This window comes from Callithrix jacchus, chromosome 11, assembly GCF_049354715.1.
Source record: "Callithrix jacchus isolate 240 chromosome 11, calJac240_pri, whole genome shotgun sequence".
In the NCBI taxonomy this organism is placed as follows: Eukaryota; Metazoa; Chordata; class Mammalia; order Primates; family Cebidae; genus Callithrix; species Callithrix jacchus.
Genome location: NC_133512.1, coordinates 109,147,607 through 109,160,236, shown reverse-complemented (window position 1 = coordinate 109,160,236; position 12,630 = coordinate 109,147,607). Strand labels below are relative to the sequence as shown.

Here is a 12,630-nt window from a genome sequence, read left to right as displayed (position 1 = left end):
TTATAAACACATCTATTTAAGCCTGGTGTTTTTTCTCGCTGTTACGGGGACTATATCATAAATGTCCATTCTTTTGATGAAAGGGCCTCATAGGATGATAATTCTGTTAAAAACTCATTATATTATGTCACATGAAAAATGAAAACTTCACATTGTGTATGTAACATAATAACAACAAAGGATAAAAGAGAAGAACTTCTGCTTGGAAAATAAAAAGAAATACAATGAATATTAACAACTGTGAGGCTTTGAATGGATTTTTTTTCTTCTTTCCACATTTATGGGCTTTCTACTTTTTTTTTTTTTTTTTTTTTGTGAGATGGAGTCTCACTCTGTCACCCAGGTTGCAGTGCAGGGGCATGATTTCGGCTCACCACAACCTCCGCCTCTTGGGTCCAGCAATTCTCCTGCAGCCTCCCAAGCAGCTGGGACTACAGGCACACGCCACCAATCCCTAATTTTTGTATTTTTAGTAGAGACAGGGTTTCACCATATTGGCCAAGCTAGTCTCAAACTCCTGACCTCGTGATCCACCCGCCTCAGCCTCCCGAAGTGCTGGGATTAGAGGCATGAGCCACCACACCCAACCGCTTTCTACTTCTTAATCAGAACTTATTACTGTCATTAACTTATGAAAACATTCAAATATTGCATTTTAGAATGTTTGGATTTTCCTATAGCAATTTCATTGTTTTTCACTTATCATATTACACATAAAACTTTTAACATTCTATTTGAAAGAATCATTTGAAATCATGAACTTCTCAAAGTATTTTCATTCATTTAAATTGTTAAATAAGTTACAGTATGCTTGCTCTAATAGAAAGAAAATTTTTCAAAATCTATAAATAAGAAACTATTAATAAAACAATTTTTATCTGGCATTCTCTGTGAATTAAAGTATTATTTGAGGGTATCAGAAAGGGAATATTGCATTTAACTTCAAGTCAAACCCAGTTCTGGTGATTTTATAAAAATATCTATTGACACAAGGGATTTTATATCTATATCTACTTACAGATATAGATACAGATAGATATATATTCATTGAGAAAGCTGCTTATAATTTGAGAAAATTAGTCATGGAGTTTTCACACATTTACTGGTTTTATACTACCACATGTCTTCCTCCGCCTCTCTTTTCCATCTTTAGCTTAAAAAGGGGAAAGAAGAGAAGGAGGAGGAGGAGAAAAGGATTTGAGGAAATTGAATCAATTCCAGCACAGGAGACTCAGGTAACCCATGCAAGCTAATCCTTTGGGACCACTTTATAAATGATTGTTCATTGTTGATTGACAAGAGCTTGCGTCACTGACTGGTAAAGGATGGAGGAGGGTCACTGATGAAAGCACCCAGCTCACTCTCCTCCAGGGCATTTCCACCGTGATGATCCCAGTATTCAACACCACACTCAGCATAGTGAATTTCTGTAGGGTTATTAAGAACTATGTTCGGCCAGGCGCAGTGGCTCACACCTATAATCCCAGCACTTTGGGAGGCCAAGGCAGGTGGATCACAAGGTCAAGAGATCGAGACCATCCTGGTCAACAAGGTGGAACCCCGTCTCTACTAAAAACACAAAAATCGGCTGGGCATGGTGGTGCGTGCCTGTAGTCCCAGCTACTCAGGAGGCTGAGGCAGGAGAATTGCTTGAACCCAGAAGGCGGAGGTTGCGGTGAGCCGAGATCGTGCCATTGCACTCCAGTCTGGGTAACAACAGTGAAACTCCGTCTCAAAAAAAAAAAAAAAGAACCATGTTTAAGAAACATACTTAATAATATGAAAACATGTTCAAATTACGTCATTATGTGTGAGAAAAATTATGATATTGAGATAGATGACAGTCAAACCCTCAATGAGGTTCTTAATTAATAAGAACCATCGTCTGTATCATCATTTAATTAGCTCAAGTGTAAGTATTTTCTTATTTTTTTCTTACACATTGCAAGTATTTTCTGCCAAATTATTATTTGTGTGTGTTGGAGGGTGGGATGGCAGGGGGGCTGTAGAGATGGGGTCTCACTGTGTTGCCGAGGCTGGTCTTGAGCTCCTGGACTCAAGAGATCCTCTTGCCTCAGCCTCTCAAAGCGCTGGGATACAGGTGCGAGCCGCTGCACCCAGCGAAACTAGCATTTTAACAACATTTTGTTTGTTTGTTTTCTTTTTAACAACATTTTAAATGGCATATTTTGTCACTGCTCATTATTTTGCTTTATCTAATTAAGTCTAATTTATCTAATTTTTTTTAACTCTGGGTTAAAAACTCAGGACATGCTATCCCAAAATGTGAAACCTTGGCATTTGCAAAGACAACAGAAGCAGGAAGGCACTCTCACTAACTCTCCCGCAATGCCCTACTCCCCTGAAACAGATCATGAAACCTAGGAAGGATTTCCTGACTGTCCCCTCAAGCAGGTCTTATGACTTTCATGTGAGAGGTGCCCTCCGTACATCCAGAAAATAGGAACATCCTCATTTCTGAAGATACTGGGAAAAGAGACAAGTTTGAACTAACAGGGCTTGCTAAGTTCTCTACCATCATGTTAGAGTGTCACCAATGCACCACAATGTAGCAGTCTCTCGTTTGAGGTATCACCCTGAGTTCTTTGTCTCACAGCCATAACAATTAAGGAGCATGTTCACCAAGGGTGAGGTTGGAGTGGAAGTTTAATAAGCAAAAGAAGACCATCCTGGCCAACATGGTGAAACCTCGTCTCTACTAAAACTACAAAAATTAGCTGAGCTTGGTGGCGTGTGCCTATAATCCCAGCTACTTGGGAGGCTAAGGCATGAGAATCCCTTGAGCCTGGGAGGCGGAGGTTGCAGTGAGCCGAGATTGCACCACTATACTCCAGCCTGGGTGACAGAGCAAGACTCTGTCTCAAAATAATAATAATAAGCAAAAGAAGAAAGCTCTTACCACAGAGAGGGGGCCCAAAACAGGGTTACCATTTTTACAGTTGAATGCAAAGGCTTTTATAAGAAACCAATTAGAGCTGGGCATCTCATCTGCATGAGATTTGAATTTCTGGTAGCTCCACCCCATCCTCCTAATGTGCACACAAGCCCTTAGCTTGATTTACTCCATATTGCTTTGTTCCCCTTTACTGCACATGTATCAGGGACAGAATTTTCCATTGTGGGCATGTCTGGGCAAGTCATCCGTATAGCCTTTCTTGGTCTGTGGGGCTGTAGGCATGTCTTAGGCAAGCCCCCTGTGCAAATTCCCTTATCTGTGCCTGCAGCTTGGTTTTTCAGGGTGTTCTGTTTGAAATAATTCAACCGAGCACCCACCCAAACTACCCACCTGACCGGTTTCTTCCTTCCTCGTCTCTCAGTTACATCGTTATCCCTTTGTTCAATCATATTTCTTCATCAAACCCAGCATAAAGAATATACAAATTTATTCACTGGGGGAGGTCTTCATTTCCTTACAAAGACTTCCATGCCACATATAACGTAGAGTAAATAAATGTGTATGATTTTCTCTTGGGAATCTGTTTTTTCTTAAAGGAGCCTCAGCCATGAACCTAGAGATTAGTGAGTAAAAGCTATTTTTTTGCCTGTCGCAGTGGCTCACACCTGTAATCCCAGCACTTTGGGATGCCAAGGCAGGCAGATCCTCTGAGGTCTGGAGTTCGAGACCAGCCTGGTTAACATGGCAAAACCCCGTCTCTACTAAAAATATAAAAATTAACCAGGTGTGGTGATGGGCACCTGTAATCCCAGCTACTTAGGAGGCTGAAGTGGGAGAATCACTTGAACCTGGGAGCGGAGGTTGCAGTGAGCGGAGATCTCACCATTGCGCTCCAGCCCAGGAAACAAGAATGAAACCCCATCTCAAAAAAAAAAAGGCAAGGTATTTTTTTTCCTCAAGTGATTCTTGCTTGCGATGACTTTCTTATCCTAAAGATTAAAATATTATCTGTTTCTTATATGATTTTTATGATATCTATATCTATTTATTTAATCTATCCAGAATGTACATTTGTATATCCTGAAAGGTAATTTTGCAAAAAAAAAAAAAAGCTACTTGCTACTTTTACTGTCATTATAATCATTATTATTTTGTTTTTCTTTTTTCTTTTTTTTCTTTTCTTTTTTTTGAGACAGGGTCTGTTGCCCAGGCTAGAGTGTAGCAGTGCAATCTCGGCTCACTACAACCTCTGCCTCCCAGGTTCAAGTGATCCTCCCACCTCAGCTTCCCAAGTAGCTGGGACTACAGGCCTGTGCCACCATAATTATTATTTTATTAAACCCTCTCTGGATCTTATTCCTTCTCTTACAACTCTGCCAAATTCTCTGTATCAGGTTTATATATGTTTAAATCCTAGCTGGTGCAAAGAAGAAGTAATTTCAAAAAGAAGAAATAATTTTTGATACACGTGCATCTAGCTACCTGCATACATTTGTGGGCCAAAAGCCATGAGTCATACAAAGAAGTAGCTGCGGCCGGGCTCGATGGCTCATCTCTGTAATCCTAGAACTTTGGGAGGCCGAGGCGGGTAGATCACCTGCGGTCTAGAATTTCAAGCCTGGAGAGGTAATTCAAAGAGAATAGACAGACTAGCTGGACTTTTACACCTCATTTATGCAAAGGCAAGAGTATCCATAAAACATTTTTATGCAATCCACATAAATTTAATTTATTTTACCAGTAAAAAATCATTGCTTACAACCCTTATGCTAATTAACAAAGCCCCTGGGATTAATATGAGATAAAGATGACTGGAACCATAATCCAGTCCTTCTGAAATGTGGCTTCTGAATTGAGAATTTCTTTTCTTTTTTTTCTTCTTTTTCTTTTTGAGATGGAGTCTCACTCTGTTGCTGAGGCTGGAGTGTAGTGGCGCAATCCCGGCTCACTACAACCTCCACCTCCCAGGTTCAAGTGATTCTCCTGCCTCAGCCTCCCAAGCAGCTGAAATTACAGGCATGCACCAAAATGTCCAGCTAATTTTTTTGAATTTTTAGTAGAGATGGGGTTTCGCCATGTTGGCCAGGTTGGTCAAGTGATCCACCCGCCTCAGCCTCCCAAAGTGCTGGGATTACAGGCATGAGTCACCACACCCAGCCTAAATTGATAATTTCAAATGCTATCCTACCATCCCTGGAGTATGTTTCTCCTGAGAAAGTTCAGAAATATCACCCCAAAATATGCAGCATTGGTATGCTGATGACTTCAAACAGAAGTCATTTGGGAAATGGCAAATGCACAGAGGGACTTTTCCTGAATTTCCCTTAACTGATTAAGTGGAGATTCTCCAGAAGGAAGTCAATTGTCATGAAACTGCTTCCTGGGGACTTTTATCTATCAGTGAAGATTAACACACCGCAGAAGTCAAACCTAGAAGAAGCTGGAGGTTAGCACCTCCAACAGACAGAATATAACCTATTCTTCTGAAGTCGAATTCCTATTTTTCATAATCATTTACTCTCCCTAGGTTGCCCACATACTCCCCTTCCCTCTCTTCTATGAAGGGGATATAAAAGCTTTGAGGTCTTACTGAGTTATTGGACATTTCTTATCTTCCATTTGATGCCCTTCTGCATGTTAATAACATGTATATATATTTTTCTCCTGTTAATCTGTCTATTGCCAGCTTATTTCACCAGACTTTCAGCCTCAAATCTTCAGAAGGGGAGAGAACTTCCTTCACTCATATTTCCCAATTATGTAACCCTCTGATGGGTTCTTCCTGCCTGCTGCACACACAAAATCTACTCGCTGAGACCACGCCATTGCAGTAAAGAAAGAGTGTGAGGGACATAAGGCCGGCCACACCACCCAGGAGACTGTTAGCACTCAACTCAATCTCCCCAAAGGCTCAAAGGTTAGGGGTTGTTCCAAGATCTTTTGATGAGCAGAGGCCCAGGGTAGGGGCATACTGATCGGTTGGGTCAGGGATGAAATCACAAGAAGTCAAAGCTGCCCTCTTGTGCTGTGTCAGTGCCTGGGTGGGGACCACAGGACTGGTTAGGAGGTCCAGGTGGGGCCATCCATTGTTAGAAATGCAAAAACCTGAAAAGACATCTCAGAAAGCCAGTCTTAGGTTACATAACAGTGATGTTATCTGCAAGAGTAATTGGGGAAGTTGCAAATCTTATGACCAGAATAATGGCTGGTAATTATTTAGAATTCAAGCCCTTCTCAACCTCCTAACTTGGTGGCCTTTCATTAGTTTTACATAAAGTGTTTAGTTTTGGGGAAGGGTTATTATCATTTAAACTATAAACTAGGCCGGGCGCCTTTGGGAGGCCGAGGCAGGTGGATCATGAGGTCAAGAGATCGAGACCATCCTGGTCAACATGGTGAAACCCCGTCTCTACTAAAAATACAAAAAATTAGCTGGGCATGGTGGCGCGTGCCTGTAATCCCAGCTACTCAGGAGGCTGAGGCAGGAGAATTGCCTGAACCCAGAAGGCGGAGGTTGCGGTGAGCCAAGATCATGCCATTGCACTCCAGCCTGGGTAACAAGAGCGAAACTCCATCTCAAAAAAAAAAACAAAAAAACAAAAACTATAAACTAAATTTCTCCCAAAGTTATCTTGGCCAAAGCCCATGAATGAGCAAAGACAGCCAGCCTATGAGGCTAGAAGCAGGATAGAGTCTGCCATGTCCAATTTATCAGTCACAGTTTTGCAAAGCTAGTTTCAGTCAGGGCTCTTCAAATACCTAACTATTCCTAAGTAAAGAATAAAAGTAACTAGAACATGTCATACCACACTATCCACGCTGAAGCATTTTAAGTAAATGTAAAGATAATTTAATGACAGATGCCTTCATGTTTCTCATGGTGATTTCTCTGGGATATTGCTTTGTATTTCCCTGTCTGATTTGTGGCAACATTCATACTTTTGTAATTATAAAAGGCAAGACTCACTACTTGACTTTAAGAGGAACATTTGAGGCCAGGCACGGTGGCTCACAGCTGAAATCCCATCACTTTGGGAGGCCAAGGTGGTTGGATCACCTGAGATGGGGAGTTCAAGACCAACCTGGCCAACATTGTGAAACCCCATCTCCACTAAAAATACAATAGTTAGCCAGGTGTGGTGGTGCATGCCTGAAATCCCAGCTACTCTGGAGGCTGAGGAAGGAGAATCGCTTGAATCTGGGAAGTGGAGGTCGCAGTGAGCCAAGATCGTGTCACTGCACTCCAGCCTGGGTGACAGAGTCAGATTCCTTCTCAAAAAAAAAAGGGCCTGGGGATTGCTAGGGGAGCCCAAATCCACTTTTGTCTTAACATCGGTCATTATGAATAACAAACATCCTCTTCTCAACACAGTCTGTGATTCTCATGGGGAGGCTGGATGTTGGGAAAGCTGCCTCTCTCAATTTGGCTTATTTTTTGGCTTATCAGAATCTTCTCAAGGAAAGGCCTCTCCTGTTCTTTCTCCTAGGAGGGAAAATTACTAATCATCTTCCCAAAAGTAGCACTCTTAGATTGCATTCCCATAAGGATTTCTCTCTAGCTTCTGTATTTTCTCACCCTGTTGACCTTAATCAGTAACAAAGGCTTTTATATTACTTACTACTGCATTGCCCCTGACCTCCAGTTTAGAAACTCCTTAGCTCCCTTGCCTCTGGGCAGGTCTGTCTATTGCATTGCACAAAGGAAGAAGAAAGAAAAAGTAGAGAAAGGAATGTCTAGCCCTAAGCTTTCTTTTGCATCTGTATGCTTGGTGGCCTCAGAATCCCCGGAAGCAGTCAAAGGTAAATAAGCCTTTGGTCTATTCTTCCTTTGTTCTCTGAACTGAGACTTTACTCCAGAGGAGATTTTCTTCTCAGATTAGACTTGGAGAGGTCTTTTTTTCTCCTTTGCTTAGATGATTTGAACTGATAATTTGCATCTACAAAGGGAACTAAGAAATATTGAATGACTGACACTCCCACCGAAGACTCGGTGGAGGGGCTCCGTTCTGTAATCTCTGCTCTACTCCAGGGAACCTCCAAAATAAATGGAAACCCAAAAGCAACATTTTCAGGGCCAAGTTTATTTTAATATTGTCTCCAGATAGCTCTGTCTATAATCAAACAGGTTTTAAGTCACCGGCCTTAAAACTAGCACTCCTCTCCTCCAGATTAAAAAAAAAAAAAAATTAGATAGTGTTAACAAAAATAAATAAGACATAGGATTTTTTAAAATTAACTCCCTATTGCAAACAAAAGGACAATGTAGTAAAGGCTCAAGCCAAAATCTCACCCCACTCCACCCCCAACACAGTTTCTCCATAAAGCATAGAATTTTTTTGTAACAAAATATATATACAGTTTATTCTCAGTGAGGTAAAAGAAAATTACTTTTCTTTGTTAAAGCAGAATAGACTTTCCTAAGAGAAATAATACAACAAAACTCACTGCAACTGAAATAAAACACATAAAATGAAGAGATGACAAAGATGAAAGGAAAGCCAAGCATCGCCAAGGAAATCAGAACAAATGGAACAGAAGCAAAATCAAAGTTATCAGACCCCCCCCAAAAAAAATCCTATCAAAAGAAAACAGATAATGGATTGTGAAAGATCACCATACTGTGGGGGAGGGGGGAGTGAACAAAGAACAATGCTCACACATACCTTGGGAATAGTTTTAAATTCCAAACACAAAGGCAGCAGGGACCCTGCAGATGTGAATAAACCAGCGGCTTTCTACTGAAGAATTTATGAGGTTCTCTTAGCCCCTTCATCCAGCACCTAATAACAGTGCCACCTTTGCCTGAAAACCACTCTGCCTCCCTCAAGCACAGCCATCAAACACATTATAAAAGGAGAGCTTCAGGCTTCAGGAAACACCAGATAATGACAGAATTCTGTGGCAATCAGAAAGTATTAGCTTTGATTTCATCAGGCTGACAATACCGATAGACATGTAAGTTACAGTTGTATTCAATAAGAAGCTTGATGAAATTCAAAATCCCGGGCTGGCCATTCTCTTTCTCAGTGCAGTTGAGAGTCGGCCAGAGGACATTTGCCTTCTGGTGATAATCATGACTTTAAAAAAGAAAGAGGTAAGAAAAATGTTTCCAACTGAATATGTATGTTTGCCTCTGCTCCTCTAGAAATTTCACTAAGAATAATAGTAAAGTAGTATGAGTCATAGGCCCAAAAGGGCAAAGAGAATAGGAACATGGAGGACAAAAGGTGTCAACCCAAAATTGGGAGCTAGAATGAAGAGGAAAGACTGGCAACTGGTGTATCAGGTCAGAGAGCACTGTTAAAATAATTTAATGGGAGGCAATTAGGGTGGCTCTGAAGTTCTGGGTTTCTTCATAAGCAAACCAAAACCTAACTCAAATACAACTGTTTGTATGTTTGTCTGTCTGTTTCTGTTTTTGTTTGTTTAATTAGAGACAGAGTCTCACTATGTTGCCCAAGTTGGTCTTGAACTCCTGGACTCAAGTGATTCTCCACATTCAGCCTCCCAAGTTGCTGGGACTACTGGCGTAAGCCACTGCATAAGCTCTATTTTGTAAGTGACTAGCTTAAAGGAAAATGAAACTGAAGCTTAACCACTCTGACACTGCCAACTAACCTCTAACTGGAATGATCCAAATAAGGCTACTACTCAACTTTCACCTTGCAAATATTTTCTTTCCCTAATTCCACATTTACCTTATAGAGACCTTTCAGTCCTGCACCTTCTGTCTGGCACTATGGTCTAGAGCTGTCCAACTCATGCACTGCCGTCTGTTCAGATAAACTCTCTAAAATTTTAAAGTGACAACCAGTGCAATGGCTCATGCCTGTAATGCCAGCACTTCGGAGGCAAGAGCAGCGGATCACCTGAAGTCAGGAGTTCGAGACCAGCCTGGTCAACATGGTGAAACCTTGTCTCTACTAAAAATACAAAAATTAGCCAGGTGTGGTGACGCACACCTGTAATCCCAGCTATACAGGAGGTCAGGGCACGAGAATCACTTGAACCAGGGAGGTTGCTGTGAGCTGAGTTGGCACCACTGCACTCCAGCCTGGGTAACAGAGGGAGACTCTATTTCAAATAAAATAAAATTTTAATGTGCCACAGTTGATCTTTTAACAGTTCTGAAATCAAAGTGCCTAAAAGGAGTCCAGGTGGATACATGGAAGCGAGAGGGAGTTAACGGCAGGGGATTCACAATGCCGAAGCTCAGAAATCCTGAAGGCCCCAGAACTCCACATAGGTGAGGTTGCAGGTGGGTGGAAAAACAGGAGGATTGCTAAAGTCCATTTGTAAAGCAGTGGCAGGAAGCAAGGAGGCCAGAGGCAGAACAGTGCTGACTCCTGTGTGCATAGTGGTCTGCATGGGAGGTGCTGCACAGCCGTGGCTCAGAGCCACCTGGCCGAAAGTGACTCAGAGATGGAAGGAGCCCCCAGTTCCTATTCTGAGTCACCTGAGGTGGCAGAATTTGGAAAGCCACCCTTAGACCTCTGCTGAGCTTGAGTTCTGCCGAGGGTGACCCCAAACAGAAGTCAATAGAAAGATATTATGACCAGAAAAATGCAAGCCTGCCAGATTTTCATTCTGATATTGTGATATTAGGTTTCAGCCGGTGGTTCCTGGCTCATAACTCCCATAGCCCTTGTTTCAGTAAATAGAATCTTGCTCTCTGACCTTCTCCTGACCTCCTTGCACCTGCCCAGGGCAGAACTCTCATGTGACTATGGGTCATAAGACCGTCATTTCAGAAGGGGTTCTGCCCTGTACCCTGGAGGAAGGAATGCTGCCCAGAGAGGCCAAGAACAATCTGAACAGACAGGCCTCACTGGGCTGGGATCATACCCTTTTATCCAATCACATCTCTACCTGACGGTCAATCGTGCTTATCCAAGGAAGTCTTCATAGAAGGCCCAAGAGGACTGGGTTCGGAGAACCTCCAGATACCTGAACGCATGAAGCTTCCTGGAGGGTGATGTTCCCAGGGAGGCCTGGAAGCTCTGCACCCCTTCTCACATGTCTTGCCCTATGCATCTCTCTGTACCCTTTGTAAGAACCTCCATAATACAACATTACCTGTAAATGTTTCCGTGAGTCCTGTAAACTGCCATAGCAAATTAACTGAACCCAAAGAGGGGCTGCAGAAACCCCAACTCAAAGTTGATTGGTCAGAAGTTCTGGAGTCCTGAACTTGCAACTGGTGTCTGAAGAAAGTCAGGGTAGGGGCACACAGTCTTATGGACTGAGCCCTCATCATGTGGGATCTGAAGCCATCTCCAGGAAGATAGCACCAAAAGTGAATTGGATTAAAAGACACTTGGCTAGTGTCTGTTTCTTAGGGTAAGGGGGAAAACCCACACACATTTGGTCACAGAAGTCTTTGCTGTTGTGGTGGTGGAGACGGTATGAGGAAAAATGATTTGAGTTTTTTCAAACAAATATGTAAAGAGTTCGGAAGTCATCACTCCCATCCTTACAATAAGAAAAGATGCTGTACAGACTGAAATTCAGCAATTCTTTTCAGAACCATCAGAGAACTTAGGTCACAGAGCAAACTCCCACATCAAAAGCTGGAGAGACAGGTGAATCACAGCTTACTAGGAGCAGAAGCTGACAGAGATGAAGCCTGTGGGAACATTTAAACTGTAACTAAGTGCTGGAGGTTGAGTGTGGACCAACCTGCTAGATAAAAACTATTATTGGCTCAGTCCCAGGCTCCCCTCCACCCTGCTGCCCCAACGGACGCTTTCATGAGTTTTCCTCCAGAAGTCCCATTAGGTTCTTACAATGAAGATCACAGAAAAATCCCCTCATGTATAGGGCAGGTAGAGAGAAGTAACCATTTTGAAATAAGCCCAGAAACTTCTGTTCTCCATAACAAAAGCCTTCTCTCAAAAGAAACTACTTTGTTAAAGCCTCATCTGATCTTGTGGAAGGACAGTTAGACAATTAAGCCACTTTTAGCTTCCTAGCTCATAAAAATGGAGGGAAAAAAGCTAAAACTCCTCTGAAAAGTCACAAGCCAGTGACAAAGAGAGGAAGAGAGAAAAAGAAAGAAGAACAAAAAGAAAGAAGGAAGAAAGAAAGAAGAATGAAAAGAAAGAAGAAAGAAGGAAGGAAGGAAGGAAGAAAGAGAAAGAAAGAAAAAGAAAGAAAGAAAGAAAGAAAGAAAGAAAGAAAGAAAGAAAGAAAGAAAGAAAGAAACTAATTGAATCATGATTATAGGATGCTTCTTTTCCATAATATCTTACCACCACATCAGTAGGGTTCCAGTATAGTGACAGCAGATTATAATAGAGAGATAAAAGACACAAGCTCTATTTAAGAAGGAGTTTCTAGGGAAATCCAAAGACAACAGGAAAGACAAAAAACAAGAACAGAGGAAACTGAAGTCTCTGATACTTATAACTACAGCAAACAGTAAACACAGCCTCAAACTAAAGGCCCATTTACCTCAGCTCCTATTACCCAATACATTATGTTCAGCATTCAACAAAAAAAATTACAAAGCAGGCAAAAAGGCAACAAAGTTTACAGTTTGAATAGGCAAAGCAAGCATTAGAACCAGACTGAGGTACGCAGAGATTTGGAAATTCTCAGGCAGGCATTTTAAATAATTATGATTAATATCCTAAGGGCTCTAAAGAGTGAACTACATACAAAAACAATAACTTGTTGATCACAACCAGTTACAGATTTCTTTGTTCCTTCTC

At 41.7% G+C, this 12,630-nt stretch overlaps 1 long non-coding RNA gene across 2 annotated transcripts in view; it reads right to left on the bottom strand.

The window, feature by feature from the left end:
• The window catches only part of LOC144578288 (uncharacterized), a 181,688-nt gene that overhangs the window by 49,277 nt on the left and 119,781 nt on the right, over window positions 1–12,630 (bottom strand). The gene's annotated exons all lie outside the window — the stretch shown is intronic.